Source organism: Argopecten irradians, chromosome 8, assembly GCF_041381155.1.
Source record: "Argopecten irradians isolate NY chromosome 8, Ai_NY, whole genome shotgun sequence".
NCBI lineage: Eukaryota > Metazoa > Mollusca > Bivalvia > Pectinida > Pectinidae > Argopecten > Argopecten irradians.
This window is the reverse complement of record NC_091141.1, coordinates 16,882,462-16,905,057: the sequence shown is the minus strand read 5'-3', so window position 1 is coordinate 16,905,057 and position 22,596 is coordinate 16,882,462. Positions and strand designations below refer to the sequence as shown.

The 22,596-nt window shown below is 33.3% G+C and overlaps 1 pseudogene; it reads left to right on the top strand.

Moving 5' to 3' along the window:
* Nucleotides 1–2,356: 2,356 nt before the first annotated feature.
* On the top strand, nucleotides 2,357–20,997 carry LOC138329518 (putative per-hexamer repeat protein 5; annotated as a pseudogene).
* Nucleotides 20,998–22,596: the final 1,599 nt, after the last annotated feature.

Below are 22,596 nucleotides of genomic sequence, written 5' to 3'. Positions count from 1 at the left end.
GACCTTTATGTATAGCTATATACACTTTACATTCAAACTGTAGTCTAAGTGTTTATTTAATAGCTGACCGGCCTACGATTAATATGGTTATTCAAAAAAACTTGCCAAATGCGTCTAAATAACTTATAAATTTGCCAAGTCATACACTGTGCAATAGACAATACCATACCATACTACAAGAAAATGCAACGCTATTACACACTTAAAACAGAAAATATAGCATTGCTTTTATTTCAAATTGGTATCTCGATCTCTGGTGTAAATTGGTTAATGTCCTTGGTATGCCGTATGGTCAGTATAGGCATTAGACTAGGGCTACACTTTCACCACAACAGGAATAAGGACATATGACAATATTGATTCGAGTCTCTATTAGTTAAGTTAGAATGTAAGTAAAAAGCTGAGCGTTAGAGATTGTACTTCAATCCTGTAGGCTTGCTGGAGGTCCTGTCGGTACGTTGTGAACATTACACGTAAGTACCGTTTTTATTTTGTTTTAGTGAAAACATCAAACTAGAAATAGCAGGGTTTTTTTCACCATAATCGTGGACATTGGTGTCTGTATATTATTATGATTTATTTACCAAAATACCATCAATGTCATTAATTGAATAATCTGTTAATTTTCAATTTATGTCGCCTCCAAATGATGTATATTGATTTTAAGCTTGATGTCACCTCTGAATGAAGAAAAAGGACCTATGCCAATTTTCCCTGTAAGCCAACTTATTAATATTAATTTTTCAATATTCAAGATTGTATCTACCCGCTTCTATGCCAATTTTCGTTTTTGCGCCTCTAAATTCCAGTTTAAGTCGCCTCTAAATGATTTATGTTAATTTTCAGTTTAAGTCGCACCGATACCGTTTTAATATCAATTTCTCAATACCCACGATTGTATCTACCCGCTTCTATATTATTTTTCAATTTTAGTCGTCTTTTAATGCCCATTATCTTTCCGAATTTTTTTTTATAAACAATAATAAGAAAATTTATATTTTTGGTGTAAGATGATGTTACACGACCAAACAAATGCAAGAATTCAAGCATGATCTACAGTGTATTTTAACAAGGATGATTTATTTCGCTATTTTGCAGTCTGACACAGTAACAGTCAACTAATTCATCATGCGGGAAACACAAGCGTTTTGAAAATTAGTAATTGATTTTTATCAAGTATATTGTTCAGAAGGTGATATAAGTGTAGAAATAACAGTAAGCTAATATTTTGCAACTCTACAAAATTGACAATCACGTTTTACATTCCCATTTTAAAAATGAATAGCCGTTTCGGAAAGGTAGTGGGCCTTTATATAGCCTATGCTAATTTTAAGTTTAAGTCGTCTCAAATGATTTATGTTAATTTCATTTTAAGTATCTTTTAGATAATTTATGTTAATTTTCACTTTAAGTCGCCTCTAAATGATCTACCTGGTATGTTAATTTTCACTTTAAGTCGCCTCTAAATGATCTACATGGTATGTTAATTTTCACTTTAAGTCGCCTCTAAATGATCTACCTGGTATGTTAATTTTCACTTTAAGTCGCCTCTAAATGATCTACCTGGTATGTTAATTTTCACTTTAAGTCGCCTCTGAATGATCTACATGGTATGTTAATTTTCACTTTAAGTCGCCTCTAAATGATCTACCTGGTATATTAATTTTCACTTTAAGTCGCCTCTAAATGATCTACATGGTATGTTAATTTTCACTTTAAGTCGCCTCTAAATGATCTACCTGGTATATTACTTTTCACTTTAAGTCGCCTCTAAATGATCTACATGGTATGTTAATTTTCACTTTAAGTCGCCTCTAAATGATCTACCTGGTATGTTAATTTTCACTTTAAGTCGCCTCTGAATGATCTACATGGCATGTTAATTTTCATTTTAAGTCTCCTCTAAATGATCTACCTGGTATGTTAATTTTCACTTTAAGTCGCCTCTAAATGATCTACCTGGTATATTAATTTTCACTTTAAGTCGCCTCTAAATGATCTACCTGGTATGTTAATTTTCAATCGTATTCCACTCCTAGTGATGACGATAATTTTCAATTAGTCTCGACTGACACTTCCTATAGAAGAATGAAAAAAGTTTTCTGCTAGAGTTTTCTTAGAAAATACTTTAGATCTCAAATATCGTTTTGGTATATTATTTCCATTGCTGCAAACCAGGTTATCAAAGCATTGTAGTCCACAAGAGCCAACGAGACGGTCGATAGTTTAAACTTCTTGTTTATTTTGATGTTAAATTTATTTTACTAATTCAAATCGTATTCTTAAAAATATAAATATTATTAATACCTTGGTCATTTATAAACGATTTTTATTACCAAAATTATAATACATACGTTATAAATCCCATAAATCACTAAGAAGTAGGAATGTAGTTTGTTCAAGATAAATTTCATGAAAAGTTGGTACTGTAAAGGTGGAAATTTACGCGAGTGGGAAAATTATGCCAATTAGTACGCTCGCATGAAAATTCCCCCCGCGTATAATATTTTGTACATGTATGAACTTTGTTGTTAGATGTCTACTGAAAGTGCATCTATCGCGAAAATAACATCACCGTGAAAGTTTGATGTATAAAAATCGCAAAATTGAGCTCTCTGGAAAATATGCACTTGTTTCTGTTGAATAGGTGGAACGTTTGTGTTTATTTCGATCGGACCACAGTCTACGACCATGCCTACAGTAAGGATAGCCATCACACTGGTGTGTGTAGTCTGCCTCACCGCAGGTAAGTATCGCTCATTTATCAATTTTTACTTTACCCCTTTTTCCTGTTCGGCGTTACATTTGTTTTATCCCTCTGATTTAACGTCAATAAAGATGCACATATATAATTAGGTACATCTATATTTTGAGAAGAGCTCCCAAGATTGGTCTGCCCTGGTATGGATTCAGATTCTCATACAAGAGCTCTTTGTCTTCTCCACAGTAAAGCTCCCGGCATTCAGACATATAATTGAATAATTCAATTTCATATGTTACACTAATTTCTATTGGTTAGATTTTTGAGGTTATTTTTCCATAGACCAAAAGAATTGTAGGTCAAGTATTATGACAAAATGTTTTCGCGGGATATTGTAAAAGCGGCACAGTCATTGGCCAAATTGATTTATTGGATAAGCTATCAATGCGCCACAACGCAATTTGTTTTATTGTAAGTAAAATCACTGAAATTGATGACTACATTGTAATTAGTACATGATTGCGTTAGTTAAATTAAATTATAAGCATTATTCTCAATATCTTTTGGGTTCATGAAGTCATAGACAAAAAACGGACGGATATTCTTTTTTCATAGACGCAAAGAGTTTCCGTCCGTTTGTCTATGACTTCATAAACCCAAAAGATATTGAGATTAATGCTAAAATAATAAGTCGACAATATTATTGAAATTGAAGTACAAATTATTTTTATTCAAAAAGAAATGCGTCAAACAAGAACAATGAAGTATTTCATTTTATGATCAAGGTCTATTATAATTTCTCCCTGAAGTTTGTAGAGCATACTTGAATCAGCGGCATGGGTATCTACTATCATTAGAAAACGTTTGTCCAGACAATTTCTCTTAAACTGCTGTATGGATTAATTTCAATGAAGCTTCTCATTACTAATGGGTACCATATAAACGGGTTTTGTGAAATGCACAATAACTTTTTATATAATCTTTTTATAATTTTTTGCCAAACGTAATCAATTGTATAATTTGGCACTTCGCATGCTTCACTAACGGTTACTATGGAAACATAATGGAGGACCGTTTGGTTGTCATCGTCTGAAAATCGGGTAACATGGGTATTTCTTAGCCATTCGCTAACAGTTCTGATTATTTACAAAACATTGATTTCTATTTAATTTTGTAGTGTCGATTCTAGAACAGTAAAGTTGCTATTTGTATTACAAAATTGACAGTCAGCATGACATTCAAATTCTGTGTTATTCCTTATTAAATTACGACACTTAAATGCTTAATATTTTCATCACAATGAACATTGAAAAGATTTACAGAAAAATGAACTTGATATAGCTAAACATGGTAATTAATTAAAAATATTGAAGTAAAAAAAAAGTGAAAATATACCTCTCTACAAAGGGTAAGAAATGTACTTTTTCTAAATGGCCGCCATATTGGTCATTTCTTAAAATTCGTGTATAAAAAATGAACAAAAAAGTTTAAGTTTTTGACATATTTTCTGCAATGACGACTTGCTACAAATAAAGACAATGATTTTCTAAAAATAAAAAATCAATCTTAAAAAAATATGTTGCTTTGAAAAAAAAAGAAAAAAAAGATACAAAAGAAAGTTAATTTACCACAAAAAGAATGATACCACTGAAAAATAGTACTGGATGCAATATTAGTTTAAAGATACATTCAGCTTCAAATGATCAGAGTGTCAATATTGCCTACGAATGATATGGGTATGTTATTCAAGAAACGTATTCGGTATAAGGCGTTTTTGAAACTCTTCTTAGATTGTGTATGTATTGACACTCTGAACTGGCCAAATACACTAAAATAAAATTACTTCAAAAATATTTTTACAGTACAGTGTATTTAAAGCGCTTATCATGTAGTGTTGCCTCTGTTACAATTTCTTTCGGCAGTTTTGAAGCAGTTTACATAGTGTTTGGTGGTATGGTGTATTTATAATGTTCTAGTATCACGTTTGTTTGTGTGTTTTATGTGTACAGAGTCATTTCAGAACTGTACAAAACACCCAGTAAATGCTAATTAACAACATAGAGTCAAATTTGTACAGAAAAGAAAGTCGATGATAATTAACGACGTCCATTCAACATTGTTTATAATGATATGAAATACGAACCGAATTGCACAATTAACAGAAATGGTTGGTTAATGAAATATATCGGAAATTGATTGATATTGAATTTTCATTACATGTGTATTTAAATAGGAAATTAACATGTAATTTAAAGGATTTACTACTGTTTACCCCTTTTGGGCCCCCCTTTCTTACAAGGAAGGGCAATAAAAGAAAGCATTACCAATGATCGTGACATACTGAAACCACGAACCTTTAAATGTCTATTGCATAACAGAATTTAAATCCAAAGCTGCCCCACTTGAATTCTTTCTATTGATCTTGTTTAATAGCAATGGTCGAGACATTTATCTTAATAGCTTACGAGTATTTATTCAATGTGACCTTTTTGGATTGAGAATTTTTTTCAATATATCTTTGTTTTATGTTTCTTTTGGCTCCGGTATTTAAAAATCCTAGGTTACATTAACTCATCTACTGTAAAAACTTTTTTATAATGAATCGTATACGAAAGATAGTTGGTGTACAATACAGTATTTAAAATCTACTTTCTATCTGAAAAAATCTTCCGCAGTGTTTAAGTTTTATTTTATCACAAATTGATCTTTTAAATAATGTAGCATATATATTGTTACAGTAAGTATGCTTATTTACATTATAAGTGCAGTCAAAGTTTAGAGAAAAGTTGTAAATTATGAGGTATTAGCGCGAATGGAAATAAGCGCAATATGGTGGTTCAATATAGGAAATACTCTCTTACAAAACTTAGTGCTGTACATTGTTTAAGAATTAACGTTTAAAGAGAGCGTGAAAAGCACTAAAATATGAAACGGAAATATCTTACTACTTATGAAGGAAACTAAATATATCCAATACACACGCACGAGGCTGCTCATACGTTTATCAAAGATAGTGTTCATGATAATGGTAAACATTTCATAGAAACTGCCAACAGCCTAATTTTGTGTAAAATTTGCTTATCAAAAGTACTTTAGTTGTCCCTTTGAAATAACACTACTTTTTATGATTGTGTTCATTTTTATTAAAACTACTTGCACAAACATGCCAAAATGGGATATCTTTTGCTAAATATTTTACACTTTTTATTCACATTACATTTGCGTATCGTATACTTTGTATCTGTCCCATTTCTTAGAAAAAAATGTCATGTCCCGAATTTTATTGCTGCATTAAGATCTCGGGATGTGTTCTCTCTATGTATAAATTAGTTTCAAAATTAAAATATGGGAAAATAATTTTGGGCGACTTTCGATATGGCGAGTACTGTTAGCGACGGGGTGCTTCCAGTTTAAGATTTCAGTGGCCGATAAAAGTGAAAATTGGTGTACAAAAATATGGACTTCGAAAAAAAGATTGGCTATGGGTACAAAAAGGAGGCTCCTGATTGGTTGAATATAAGATATTGTCAAATGCAAATGAAAATTGGTTAATAGGGATTATGGAATATGCTGAGTACTTCCAAAACGATTGTTTTTAATGGTAACTACCTGGAAGACTTTGATTGGTTGAAAATTAGAGAAGTTTGGTACTTATAGGTTATGAAGTACTGTATGCCGAATAAGAAACAATGAAGTTTTATTTTTAAAATAATTTATTGCCATGGTAACGAAATTAAAGCTCCTGATTGGTCAAATTTAGAGTGTAGCCTTTATGATCGCGTGATTATGTTTCGATATGTTAATATGTTTATAATTCAATTTTGAATAGTGTTTATCTACATCAGAGGGGAAATTGATATTATTTTCTTTATTTACTTTTGAGTTGTTTATACAAATATATTTCTTTTCAATTATTTTTCGGTTTCTAATATTAAAAAAGAAACCAAGCTGTAAAGTTTTTTGTACTATTAAGGAAAATGCAAGAATATATTACTTATTTCGTAATACCATAAATATGTGTAAGTTTACAGAATTCCATCACTAAATGGTGTTAAGGGACCTAGGGTCAATTTTGAATTTAAAGGCACTAAGGACGAATGCTGACTTTTTAAAAAATCTGACTGGCTACATTTCAGTCATTGAAAAGATATTTTTCGCGAATAAGATTTAATTATTTTTTTTTAGAAATATCTGCTAAGGGATTATATGTATAGTAAGTTTTAAAATGATATGCCAAACACAAGGAGCATACTAAAACATAAATTTCATCATGTCAAAAAATCAATTCGATGCCAAACTAAATCGTCAATAAAAAAAAGAATAATGTCTCTTTCATTTTAACATTTATCAAATTTATGTTAAAAATGGCTCTCCTTGCAACATTTCCAATGCTGAAAAAACATTATTTCATGCCATTTATTCCTTTTAAAGGGCTTAAAAGATTGAAAAATATATAAAGATCCATCGGAGCGTGGGTGGATTTTGCAACACTGCTTTTAAACACTTTACGGTAATTCTATTCATTCTATAACATAAGTATACTAAAAGTAATACCTGTACGTCAACTTTCCGTACCAATCCTATTTTATTTTGTGACGCACGGTTAAGTGCTTTTAAGTCAACATTGTAAGAGATAATTCACTTCAAGGTCATACAATACAAATAATATTTATACGTCATGATCATAAATAGAATACAATGTAAACTATTATAAAAATATAACTTTTTTTCCTTTTTAATCAATGTCATTAATATTCACGAGCTTAATAAAAGCTTATACCGTTTAGCCAGTTATTTTTGCGAATTTGATATGTATGCTGTTTCATGGGGTATTGCTGTTGTCGCGAAAATTTGGAAAGCGAAAATTTGATGAATAGATGAATTATGTATAACCTTTTAACTAAATAAATATGTGTAAGTTTACAAAATTCCACCACTAAATGGTGTTAATGGACCCAAGGGTCAATTTTTAATTTAAAGGCACTTAGGACGAATGCTGACTTTTTAAAAAATCTGACTGGCTACATTTCAGTCGTTGAAAAGATATTTTTCGCGAATTAGATTTAATTAATTTTTTTAGAAATATCTGCTAAGGGATTATATCTATAGTAAGTTTTAAAATGATATGCCAAACACAAGGAGCATACCTAAAACCTTAAATTTCATCATGTCAAAAAATCAATTCGAGGCCAAACTAAATCGTCAATAAAAAAGAATGGTGTCTCTTTCATTTTAACATTTATCAAATTAATGTTAAAAATGGCTCCTTGCAACATTTCCAGAAAATTGTTGGACCGTTTAGCCAGTTATTTTTGCGAATTTGTTATGTATACTATTTCATGGGGTATTGCTGTTGTCGCGAAAATTTGATAAGCGAAAATTTGATGAATAGATGAATTATGTATAACATTTTAACTAAATAATTATCCCGATTTAGGCCAAATAATGAAAATTTTGACCCCTCAAAAATTTGACGTTCCAAAATAGCCAGTTACATGGTATCAATACAACTTCCTTGTGATTGGATAGAATTGTGACATCTGAGCGATCTGTAGAGTCAGATAGTTATACGGTTTCAATACCCCTTCTTTGTAATTGGATAGAAATGTGACATCTGAGCGATCTGTAAAGTCAGACAGTTATACGGTCTCAATACCCCTTCCTTGTGATTGGATAGAATTGTGACATCTGAGCGATCTGTAAAGTTAGACTGTGATACGGTATCAATACCCCTTCCTTGTGATTGTATAGAATTGTGACATCTGAGCGATCTGTAAAGTTAGACTGTGATACGGTATCAATACCCCTTCCTTGTGATTGTATAGAATTGTGACATCTGAGCGATCTGTAAAGTTAGACTGTGATACGGTATCAATACCCCTTCCTTGTGATTGTATAGAATTGTGACATCTGAGCGATCTGTAAAGTTAGACTGTGATATGGTATCAATACCCCTTCCTTGTGATTTGGATAGACTTGAGACATCTGAACGATCTGTAAAGTCAGACAGTTATATGGTATCAATACCCCTTCCTTGTGATTGGATAGAATTGTGAAATCTGAGCGATCTGTAAAGTTAGACTGTGATACGGTATCAATACACCCTTCTTTGTGATTGGATAGAATTGTGACATCTGAACGAAGTTAAGGAATATGAACTTATATAGAAGTAATGAAAAGAAATTTTATGTTATAAATTATTTATGATGTGTAAGTATGCATAGTCTAATCTGGAAACAAGGGCCTATAGCTTTTTTAATGCATTGCAATGAGATTTGATATTTTCCATTTTCAAATATTTTATTGACAAAAAGATGTTAGTGTCAATTGGATTAGACAGCCTATCTTAGTCTACTCCTGATATTGGTGGTACAAACAAATAATTATATAAAACATATATACATGGTGAGGTTTATGAAAAGAAGGGGAGGTAACGCCTAGATGAGAAATGACATAATTTTTTATCAAATATTATAGTAACTCTATAAATTAACAGTTAATTTTCATTTTGATATAATAACCAAATATTATCACATAATTCTAACTATACTTGATAGTATGTATATTTCACGATATTGGTCCTATTCGCCACAACAGATACAGGCTATAAAGTCCACATGTGTTTAACACAATTAGCCATCCACTGATGGGCATCAAGAATCAATCTCACAGAATACAGATATATTTGATTTGTGGAGTTATACTATATTTGTAATTACTAGTGTTTACCCATAATTAGTTTCTTAGGAGTTACCTTACTTTAATATTTGATGATTTTAAAATAACACAAGAAAAGAAGAAGAATGATAATCATATTAACAGAGAGACAATTCAAAAATTGAGTTTGGATAAGTCTCATTAGGCTGCCCATAGTACAAATATATTGTTAGTTGCTAGCTGTATCAAGGTGGATCTCCAGGGATGAAGGATTATAGGTACATGTACATATAAACAATAATGTATAATTTTATAAGACTTACCATTACTATGATCAACATGGCTACATGATATGAGATTTGATATAAATTTGTATACGTGATAAAAAAAATCCAAACATCAAACTCCTCATGACTGAAAAATTGATGACTATGGCAAATATGGCTAAATGACTATTAAGGACAATCGTCAACACTTCAGCTACGACAGTAAGAGGGGCCAATTATACCTGTGTTTGTCGACATTTAATACCAATGGTTAAGAGTAATATTCAATGGAATATTTACTTGAATATCTGTATTAACAACATTTCGTATTGCCCGTTTCGCACTCGAGAACATTTTTTCTCTGTTGATATCAATATTGACGATCGTTAATACTGGTAGATTTTCACAAACTACTGCAAACGATATTCAGTATTATTTTGGCGAAATCAAACGTTATTGCATTTCTGATTTTAAGCAATGATGAATTCATGCATTCACAAGCATTACTGTAACAAACTAATAATTAAAACATGTGATTTACTCAAAAAGGACTATATATGGTTTGGGCCCTTTTTTGCACCCAAATCCGCTTTTTTAACCTGGTATTTTGTGATTAAATTGTTGAATTTCAAATATCTAGTTCATCCCTGGTACAAATAGTAGTTATGCATCATTGCAGTTGTTGCCTATTTTTGCTAAGTTTTCATCTACAATCACAGAGCGCATCCTTAATCAAACTTGTTATTTCTCCTGAAGATGTATTATTTTAAATGCTGAGATATTCTCAGTAGCTAATATCGTGGATAATATACTGGGGAAAAAACCGCTCCTGGTTCAACACCTCTTGTACCATACCACTCTTATCACTAGTAAAATGTATTTTATGCATCCTCCATCTTGTCACATAAACAACAAAACATTGATGGTGACAGTGGATATATATACTTGAAAGATATCACAGACAAACAAATAAAATGTCATACTGACTAAGACACAGCATTATACATATCAAACAAAGGAGACAATTTGCTAGATAAATAAAAACTTATGTTGGGTTTTACGAAAACTCAAGATGGTAAAAATATGTTCGCACAAGCAAAACATAAATGTTAGATCAATATCCGATCTAATCAAAATTAGATTTGTAATTCCGCTCCACTACGATGTTGTTCGATACTCTCAAATAATTGTAATTAGGTTGGATCAATATCACTCCATAATAAACATCAGTTGGTCTTTTTCTCTCGTTTGGGGTTGGGTATTGTCTTCGTGTCAATCTTAACTGAAAACAGCTTGACCTGACAATGACTTGAATCAACCTTAGATTTACTTTAAAATGTGGTGAATGTCACACAAAGAAAACTTTATGTCAATTTCAGATGAACATTACGTCAATGGGACGTGGAAGAATGCGAATTTAGGTTACTATTTCTTCTGAAACTCATGTTCAAATTTACGTCACATTTTTAGGAAATGGGTTTTGCTCTTTTAAGGTAAAATTAATTGAATTTGAACTGCGTCAGTTGGTGGAGACAGGCAATTGATAAGACGTCATAGGGGTACAGCAAGTTTGGCAACAATGGTTTTTTTATGTAATAAATGATCAACAAAAAATGCTTTACAACTACAGTACATGTATTTTGATGCTTTGTTGGATGGATGTACATTTTGAAACAAACAACAAATATCAGACCAATGTCTTGATACATTAATTTTGCTCATTGTCTCACTCTCTCCTATTGCTACATTATTCACGTTATCTAACTTCTTAATAAAATGGCGTACACAAAAACAGCTCAGTATTATTTGATATTCCTAAAGTTTGTTTTTTGTTTTGAGACTTTTTTTCGTTTATTTGAACTGCTCTTTTTATTAGAAATTGCATCACGGTTAAAGTTGGCTTTGCGACCACCTCTGTATAAATACTCATGCTCCCAAATGGTCATCTCATAAAAACCATTGGGCTATAAAGACAATTTTTCTTGATCCCTTGAGGGGTCTTTATAAACAGGTTTGGATGACTGATGTTTGTAAAAATTCCCAATTGTTTTCCTTTTTTCTTTCCTGTTTCTATGTTCATATTATTAAAACATAAATTAATAAAAGGCAAACATTGTGTTAATTCATAAGATTGCAAAACTTTCTACGATAACTTTGTGTCACTAAACATTTTATGAAAATATCTGGCGAGTATGTATCTTCCTTGTTTATAAGCTGGCTAACGGCACAGCACTGAACTGGAACTGTAAGTCTAGGCTAATTGATACCCTGCTAACACTTATTTAAGACCGTGGCAACCAAATGTTCTTACGTTCTTACCTGTATTTTGTTTCCATTTAAGCATGTGATGTGTCAAAATAAAGAAATCCATATATGGGTTTTGATAAATTTTGTGTATAGAAACCTGGTAACTGTGGACGCCAGAGTCTTGGCAACCAAACTCTGCATGCATGTCCAAAGATAGCCAGATATGATATACCGTCAGTTCTGATATACCTGCATGGAAATGGTAAAAACCACTTTGTTTAATGGCATGGTAACAGGATCATAAACATGAAAAGGAAATTGTTATATGATATTATGATGTCAATAAATATTTTCAACAAGTAACATATTTATTCTGCTCAAGTCATCAATTTAACTTCACATTTTTGGAAATCAAAGCATTAAACAACGTAACTAATGCCAGTAACAACACTTTATGACAAACTATGCAAAGCTTAAGTATTCTGGTAGAAATGTTGTCATTTCGGATAAAGACTAATTATGTTTCTTAATCAATTGCAGTTTCTGGTTCGACAACAGCGCAATACGGTAGTACACAATATGGAAGCTCAATAGACACTAGTACACAATCTGGAAGCTCTACTGACATCAGTACACAATATGGGAGCTCTACCGACAGCAGTACACAATCTGGAAGTTCTACCGACAGCAGTACACAATATGGAAGCTCTACCGACAGCAGTACACAATATGGGAGTTCTACCGACAGCAGTACACAATATGGAAGCTCTACCGACAGCAGTACGCAATATGGAAGCTCAACCGACAGTAGTACACAATCTGGGAGCTCAACCGACAGTAGTACACAATCTGGAAGCTCTACTGACAGCAGTACACAATATGATAGCTCTACTGACAGCAGTACACAATATGGAAGCTCTACTGACATCAGTACACAATATGGGAGCTCTACCGACAGCAGTACACAATATGGAAGCTCTACTGACAGCAGTACACAATATGGAGTACACAATCTGGAAGCTCTACTGACATCAGTACACAATATGGGAGCTCAACCGACAGCAGTACACAATATGGAAGCTCAACCGACAGTAGTATACAATCTGGAAGCTCTACCGACAGAAGTACACAATATGGAAGCTCTACCGACAGTAGTACACAATATGGGAGCTCAACCGACAGCAGTACACAATATGGAAGCTCTACTGACAGCAGTACACAATCTGGAAGCTCTACCGACAGTAGTACACAATCTGGAAGTTCTACCGACAGCAGTACACAATATGGAAGCTCTACTGACAGAAGTACACAATATGGGAGCTCAACCGACAGCAGTACACAATATGGGAGCTCAACCGACAGCAGTACACAATATGGAACCTCAACCGACAGTAGTATACAATCTGGAAGCTCTACCGACAGAAGTACACAATATGGAAGCTCTACCGACAGTAGTACACAATATGGGAGCTCAACCGACAGCAGTACACAATATGGAAGCTCTACTGACAGCAGTACACAATATGGAAGCTCTACCGACAGTAGTACACAATCTGGAAGTTCTACCGACAGCAGTACACAATATGGAAGCTCTACTGACAGTACACAATATGGGAGCTCAACCGACAGCAGTACACAATATGGGAGCTCAACCGACAGCAGTACACAATATGGAAGCTCTACCGACAGCAGTACACAATATGGAAGCTCTACTGACAGCAGTACACAATATGGAAGCTCTACTGACATCAGTACACAATATGGTAGCTCTACTGACAGCAGTACACAATCTGGAAGCTCTACTGACAGCAGTACACAATCTGGAAGCTCTACTGACATCAGTACACAATATGGAAGCTCTACTGACAGTAGTACACAATATGGAAGCTCTACTGACATCAGTACACAATATGGAAGCTCTACTGACAGCAGTACACAATCTGGAAGCTCTACTGACAGCAGTACACAATATGGGAGCTCTACCGACAGTAGTACACAATATGGTAGCTCTACTGACAGCAGTACACAATCTGGAAGCTCTACTGACAGCAGTACACAATCTGGAAGCTCTACTGACAGCAGTACACAATATGGAAGCTCTACCGACAGCAGTACACAATATGGAAGCTCTACTGACAGTAGTACACAATATGGGAGCTCAACCGACAGCAGTACACAATATGGGAGCTCTACTGACAGCAGTACACAATATGGAAGCTCTACCGACAGCAGTACACAATATGGAAGCTCTACTGACAGCAGTACACAATATGGAAGCTCTACCGACAGCAGTACACAATATGGAAGCTCTACAGACAGCAGTACACAATATGGAAGTTCTACCGACAGCAGTACACAATATGGAAGCTCTACAGACAGCAGTACACAATATGGGAGCTCAACCGACAGCAGTACACAATATGGAAGCTCTACCGACAGCAGTACACAATATGGAAGCTCTACTGACAGCAGTACACAATATGGAAGCTCTACTGACAGCAGTACACAATATGGAAGCTCTACTGACAGCAGTACACAATATGGAAGCTCTACTGACAGCAGTACACAATCTGGAAGCTCTACTGACATCAGTACACAATATGGGAGCTCAACCGACAGCAGTACACAATATGGAAGCTCAACCGACAGTAGTATACAATCTGGAAGCTCTACCGACAGAAGTACACAATATGGAAGCTCTACTGACAGTAGTACACAATATGGGAGCTCAACCGACAGTAGTACACAATATGGAAGCTCTACTGACAGCAGTACACAATCTGGAAGCTCTACTGACAGTAGTACACAATATGGAAGCTCTACTGACAGCAATACACAATATGGGAGCTCAACCGACAGCAGTACACAATACGGAAGCTCTACCGACAGTAGTACACAATATGGAAGCTCTACTGACAGTAGTACACAATATGGAAGCTCTACTGACATCAGTACACAATATGGAGGTTCTACTGACATCAGTACACAATATGGAAGCTCTACTGACAGTAGTACACAATATGGAAGCTCAACCGACAGTAGTACACAATCTGGAAGCTCTACCGACAGTAGTACACAATATGGAAGCTCTACTGACAGTAGAACACAATATGGAAGTTCTACTGACAGCAGTACACAATATGGAAGCTCTACTGACAGCAGTACACAATATGGAATTTCTACCGACAGTAGTACACAATCTGGAAGCTCTACTGACAGTAGTACACAATATGGAAGCTCTACTGACAGCAGCACACCATTACCAAGCTCTACCGACAGCAGCACACAATTGCCAAGCTCTACCGACAGCAACACACAACTACCAAGTTCTACCGACAGCAGCACACAATTACCAAGCTCTACCGACAGCAGCACACAGCTGCCAAGCTCTACTGAGAGTAGCACACAATCGCAAAGCTCTACTGACAGCAGTGCGCAACCAAGCAGTTTGAGATCTTCCATTGGTATTTCAACGTCATCATCAGCCACCACTACAACCACAACACCGAATGTTACACCGAGCTCTACTACGCCATCATCAGCTGCCCCTACAACCACAACACCGAATGTTACACCGAGCTCTACTACGTCATCATCAGCTGCCCCTACAACCACAACGCCGAATGTTACACCGAGCTCTACTACGTCATCATCAGCTGCCGCTACGTCATCCACTTCTACAACCAGCAGTAATCAGCAAACCACAACGACAACAACCGCCAGTAACACTGTCGATACTACAGCATGTGTGAATGGCAGCGGAAGTTGCTTCTTTCAGGCCGACTCCCTGGGATCTGGAGGTAAGATTTTACTTTTGTAAATGAATTCCAAATTTCAAATTGTCCAAATTTCGCCATTGTTTACTTTTTATTGTTCGTATAAGAGATATAATTAACAGTTTAAATGAAAATTTCCTCATATTTTTACAAACTCGAATTCCTTACAAAGGCATGAAAACTATATTTTTGTATGAATAGATTTCAATATAACTCTATATACCATTTCGGTAAATAAATATGTAAATGTAGATTTAAAAGTCATATTGAGTAAATTTATGTCCGTACACTATCCTTTTATTATTTAATAAGCCACTCATTCAAAACTATGTGAAATCGGACACAATAAACAACAGTTTCTATAAAGTCAATCCCCCCACAGGAGGTTGTCGCCCTTTCTAAGAACTGTACTGGAAAAGGAGTCTGACTGGTAATTCGAAATAAAATTTTATTGTTTGAATATTGTTATGAAGATTTTTATTTCTTACTGATACTGTGCTATTCATCTTTTGTCATAATTACCACAATATCACTTGTTATCATAAAAATACTGAAGTTTAGACCCCGGTGAAATATGGACACTCGCTATGATAACTCGTGAATTTAGGTAATGTTACGTTGAAATCTTCTTAGTAACATCTTTTATTTGAAAATGATTTCACAGAATTCATAAACTGCGATACGAAATGCGATTACAAGAATGAGGACAGCTAGTAGTGAAACTTAATGGTTTGGATTTCCAAATATATAATTGATAAATCAACAAAATAGTATCGTCGTGATGTTATGCCTTGCATCAGTACATTGTAATGAGTTGGTTATATGTCGTTCAAACATTAGGCGGACTCTTTGAAAGATTTCGTACTCTTTAATATATTAATATAACACAATTTAATATACTCTTATGATATAAATATATATATTTAAAAAAAATGATGGTAGAGTAAGGCATATCAAAACGTTTCCATTAGAATTTAACATGACTCAGCGGATTATTAAACTTACTTGAGAGTCTTGGAATACTAAATATATAATACTGATAATGTGAACAGCATATAAACAGTCAGTGGCCATAATACATGACGCAAGTATAAACTATAAAATTAGTAATTTTACATATCATTAATTGTTATTCCTAAAGTCATTTTACATTCAATCGTAACAAGATTATATGAACTGGACTATTTTTGCATCCTATGAAAATCATCCAAAGTATTTTCCTTGCAGCATTTATCGGAAAAGTACAAAATCGATCTTAATTGTAGACATGTAATCTTTATGACACCATTTTACTATAGATAAAGAAGGTAATGGCGATGTCATCAAACGTTGTTTGGATGAAATGAGACCGCAGAACCAAATGATTTCACTTTATACGATATGTTAACGTTTGCCACTGTCCAGGTTAAATGGAGTTTTCAAGTATTGTCACTTGTCACTAATTTTGGAGAATAGTATCTCGCATACCTGTGAATAAAAAGGAATTATAAGATCTACCATATTGCTAAACTTTTATGTGGGCGGTGCCATCTTATGTTTCAAGAATTCCGCCCCAAAAATTGACCAAAATATTCATGAAATTCTAATATTAATTACCTCCCCCTGTCAGAAACACACTTGACAGAATTTTAAAATTTCTTTACATATTTCACATCTACATGTATTGCCCAACCCACACATTAAACATTTGAAACTGATGCTGAATACCCAATCAGCAGGCTCCGAAACATTCACCTCTACCTCTCTATGAAATCTTGTGTCCAAAAGGGGATTTCCAGGAATCTATTTTTGGTTTGATTCTGCGGTCCCTATAATCGCTCACAACTCGGAAATATTGCAATGGAAGAACATTTTTCATTATTTCAAAATAAGCGCTAGCAAACCAGCTTTTATGTTGTCAACTTTGAAATGTTTACGTTTCTGAAGAGGAATAAAAAATGTAAAATTACTAAGAATATATAGTACACAAAATCGCGTGCGTGCTGTATTATGGCCACTACTATATCTGTGTAAATAGTCCTTATCTAATTTTTAATTATCTTTTTACAGCCCCATCACAGTACACCTTTTGCCTCGTCCGCTACCTCGTTGTTCCTGTCTATTTGGTGATCATGACGTTTTTTATGAAGTGGTAGAAGTTCCGCCAACCTTTCGCTGTTTAAAGAAGAGTATTATGCGAATGAATTCGTGTTTATGTACAAATATTTCACTATATTTACATTCTGAGTGTTTCGTCACTATATGAATCAACCAACTGACGAAAACAAACATTTGCCTATGAAAACACTATGAATACACTATAAATACAACGATTCTCGTGCATCGAACAGCTGATTTCAAACATCACGCCAGTTTCATATCAATAAAAAGAATAGTCCCCCTCAATATTATTTTAATGTATAATCTTTAATGTGTTGTTTCTCGATATAGAATCAACTATGGTTTACTGTAATAAGTCAATCAAATCTTATTTTAACTATATTTCTTGTTTACCGTTTGTCATTTGTAAATTAAGATCGACCGGAAGACGAGAGCTTGAAAACACGATGTTGTGCAACGACTTTGTCATCCAGCTGTTCCATTAATCTCGTTTTTTCGTTGCATATGGATGTCATAATTTTTGATATAACATAGTAACCTTTTAATATTTTTTATTTTCATAAATCATTCTAATGTAAATATATGAATTGAATGTATTTTTTTCAAATTTCCATAGCGGCTATGAATAGCAGAAGCAGACGTCTAAAAACATTTTAGGGAACATTTCTTAGATAGAGTAATCTTTATATTAGTGCACAAAGAGGTTGTCACTTACAATGAAAGGATATAATCAAAGTCAGTATTTCTTATATAGATTTCGTTATCTTAATGGAATTCTATTGGTAATGTTGAGCATAATCATAAAATACTTTTTTTTCAATTCAAGAATTATTAGTGATATTGGTTGATAATGTATAATTTTATATGCATATTAGTCTCATATTTAGTCTGAGTATTTAGTCTGATATTTAGTCTGAATATTAAGTCTGAGCAGTCCGTCTTCTTATTGTTTCTGAGCAGTCCGTCTTCTTATTGTTTTCATAGATGATTTGCTTCATTGTTCATCATTGAAACTATAGTTAGTACTCGTTACATAAAAGCATCCAGTGTTTCACCAACGAAATACTCCTCATTCCATTAGTATGATGTGTAAATGTACCCTATCATCATTCTTTATTTGTTTTATATCTGTTAATTTTGATATTGTTATTGAACAGTTGCCGTTTTTTTTCTTTGTTTGTTACGTTTTGTTTGTTTGTTTGGTGTTTTTTTTAATCGTTATTGCTCCTGTATTTTTCTATCTCAATGCGTCGTGTTACATGTAAGTTTTAGACACAATATGCCAGCCAGCAAACTCATCTTACAAGTGCAATAATACCTTGTTGTATTATATATATCATGTTTTTCTTGATTCCTTTTCCCCGCTGACAAACACATCTTCCCTTCGGTACCCCTGACGAGGTCAGTCAGGACAACAACGTATCTTGGTCAGCTTGCAGGAGGTGTTGACTGTGACGTCATGTGTGCGAGCATAATGACGTGAATTTTTCTTTCACAAGATAATGACATCACAACGATACCTTCCCGCAAGGGAGGTATAATTCTGTAATATGCAAAGACGGAGTTTCATCTTTTGTTGACATTCTTGGCTCTTTTGTTATAAAGGTTCGAATACTTTGAGCACATTTAAATTTTGTAAAGTGCACTACAATGTGGAGTAAACAGCAAACAAATGACAATAGCGTTTTTTCGAAGGAGTCCAAATAAGTGCACCTTGTTGCTACAACAGAGGTTTGTATTCTGTATTTGCATATAACAGAGTTATCTATCCTTGCGGGTAGGTATTGATTGTGACGTCATGTGCTTACGAGCGTAACGTCATACTTTTCTTAGAAAACGACGTTAATTGCGCTCACAAAATAATGACGTAACAATCGATACATACCCGCAAGGAAGCTAATTCTGTAATATGCAAAAACGGAATAGGCATGAATGGTTATTTGAATATTTACAGCGCGTTTTATAGCATTGTTCCATGTCCTATTTGGTGTTCATTGTGTTACTTTTGTTATTGTGCGTTTTAAATGTAAAAACATTTTGTAGTTGTTATGTCCTATCATTTAGACATTTATTTAACTAAACTTTCCACAAACACTTGTATATTTTGACTATGTTTTCTTAAAGGGACAATTTAGTTAAAGAGCTCATTGAAGTTTACATAGGAAATAACCCGGTTCTAACTTAGTTGGTATAAACGTGGCCTGTCCGCAAATGTCTACGACAGCATTTAAAATTGTCAAAATCATCGTGCAAATTTTCATTATTTGTTGTTTTTTGAATTTTTTTTTTTTTTTTTTTTTTTGAATTTTTCACAAGGATGTAGACCAATGTATTTATACGTGGTGACATGGCAGGATTCGGTCACAGGAAAATGGAATTGTCTCTTTAAAGCAAACTGAATAAATTAATATATTATATAAGCATAATTCTTCAGTAACCAGTGAGTAGTAAATCTGGTGAGCAACTACACGAGTTTGATTAATATTTTCACGTTATCTTATAAATATAATTGTCTAAACAATACACCAAATACCTTGTCTTACTTGGCCTCTATGAAAGTTCAAATGATGCCTTCGTTATAAGGCTGATGGCTATTGAAATTTCATCATCTAATAATTTAATTTCATATGTTACACTCATTACTATTGGTTAAATCTTTGAGGTATTATGACGTCATAAATACAAAACATTTTCGCGGGGAATTTTAAAAGCGGCACAGTCATTGGACAACCTGAATTATTGGATAAGATATCAATGCGCCAAAACTCAATTTGTTTTATTGTAAAAGTAAGTAAAATTACGGAAATTTATGCCTAATTAGTACCCTATTGAGTTATCTGAATTAAATTTTGAGCATTATTGTCAATGTCTTTTGGGGATATGAAGTCATAGACAAAAAACGGGCGAACATTCTTTTCATAGAAGGAAGCATCTATGACGAATGTCCTTCCGTTTTTTGTCTATGACTTCATAACCCTAAAAGATATTGAGAATTATGCTTAAATATCTTTATAAACTTATACATTTTATCATTGGTCAAAATTTGGTAACTTAAAATAACCAAAAATATCCCACAACAACATTGGGACTTAACGTTATTAAGTAAATTCTCGGGTTTTTTTTATGTTTCTATAACATTTTGACATTGATTCTGGTTGTTATTCTCTTATTTTTAATATATCAAATGTTAATTTGTTTTATATTTGTTAAATTTGATATTTTATAAATACTGTGATAATTCTGTGATAATAAAGTGTTCTGTTTTCATCTCTAAGAAATTTTCAAGTTGTTGTTCATATCTCTGGGAAATATTTCCAATAGTATACCAATTAATAAATTACATTATAACAATTAAGATTATATCATTGATATATATATGAGTATATCAATTAATTTTATCGCCACATGATATAATGCTGTTTAGATATAGTGTTCTACAGAATATCGAATTATTAATTCAATTCCCCTGCAGCACAAACATTGTTTGTCATCCATGTGTGTACAATCAAAAGGAATGCTTCCAATCTGTATTACAGATAAGTCCCTTAAATGTTCGGAAGCACTTAAACTATATTCTGGCGAAAAAAAAACCCAACATAATGTCAGTTAATATATTCCGCGAGTAATCTAAACTCTGATTTATGTATTTAAATCTCATTTAAGTGATAGTCCTGTCTGCCTGTGTGGTTTTCCAATTTAATTCAAATAATATATTATTTAGAATTGTTCATGAATACATTAGAGATATCAGGTGCTTTGTACAAGATGTCATTGACATTGAGAGCACTTTTGATATTTATTCGTTAAGATATTGTAAAGATTTATTAATGTATTATCATTTTTTTAAGAAACACTTGTCTGATAATAGTTTTATGATTTATGTTCAACTCCTGTTATATCAGTGATATACTATACAAGTTATATTTTCTAGTTGTGGATTTTATGCATTGTACATGTACTTTTATTTATATAGTTACCGGGAGAGGACTAATATGGACATTGCCTGTTGCCTAATTCCCATTAAATTGTACTTACAATAAGATATTCTGAAATGAAAACATAAGTCTTACCTAAATCAGCACACATTGCAATATCAGATTTCTATATTTCAAATCTACAAATGTTATGATTAGGGTAGAAGTTTGACCCAGATACGCCCATTGGAAATAGTCGCCAAGTCAATACAAATATTGTCATAAAAGATAAAACAGACAAAATCTTACATTGTATATTAAATGTTAGAACGTGAGGGAGGTCAATATTTATTAAATATATATGTCAATGCTATATGTGTCAAGCAGGTGAGAGTATTATCAATATTTATATTTAAAGCACTCAATAAACAAACACAATATAGTCCTTGAACAGGGGTTTTTCTTCTAGTAACAGTCATTCATAAGAATATTTCACACAAGTTTTTAATTTATTTTATATGTTTTAGCTAATGATTTTCATTTTATTCAATAATTACGTGAATAATGTTCTGGGCCCAGTTGTTCAAAGGGTAATTTGCACAGTTTAACGAAATCAAGATAAAATAAAATCTGGTAATACTACCTTTACACAATTTTACAAGATTCTTCGAAACTCTATTCAGTACCTACTTACATAATTATATCAGAGAAGATATAAAGACAGGTTTTGCAGCAAATGAAAAATGAAAAAACTTCACTAATCAAGTGATTTGAGTTAATCATCCTTTGAACAACCAGACCCAGATGTAGGCCGCTGAGCATTGTTACTCCCGCCTTGAAGATAACGCACATTAATTTCTTTTAAAAATTGCTTTAAATATAGTGTAAGGTCAACGCACTTTGGAAAGATACACGTAAAAGAGTCAGATAATTAC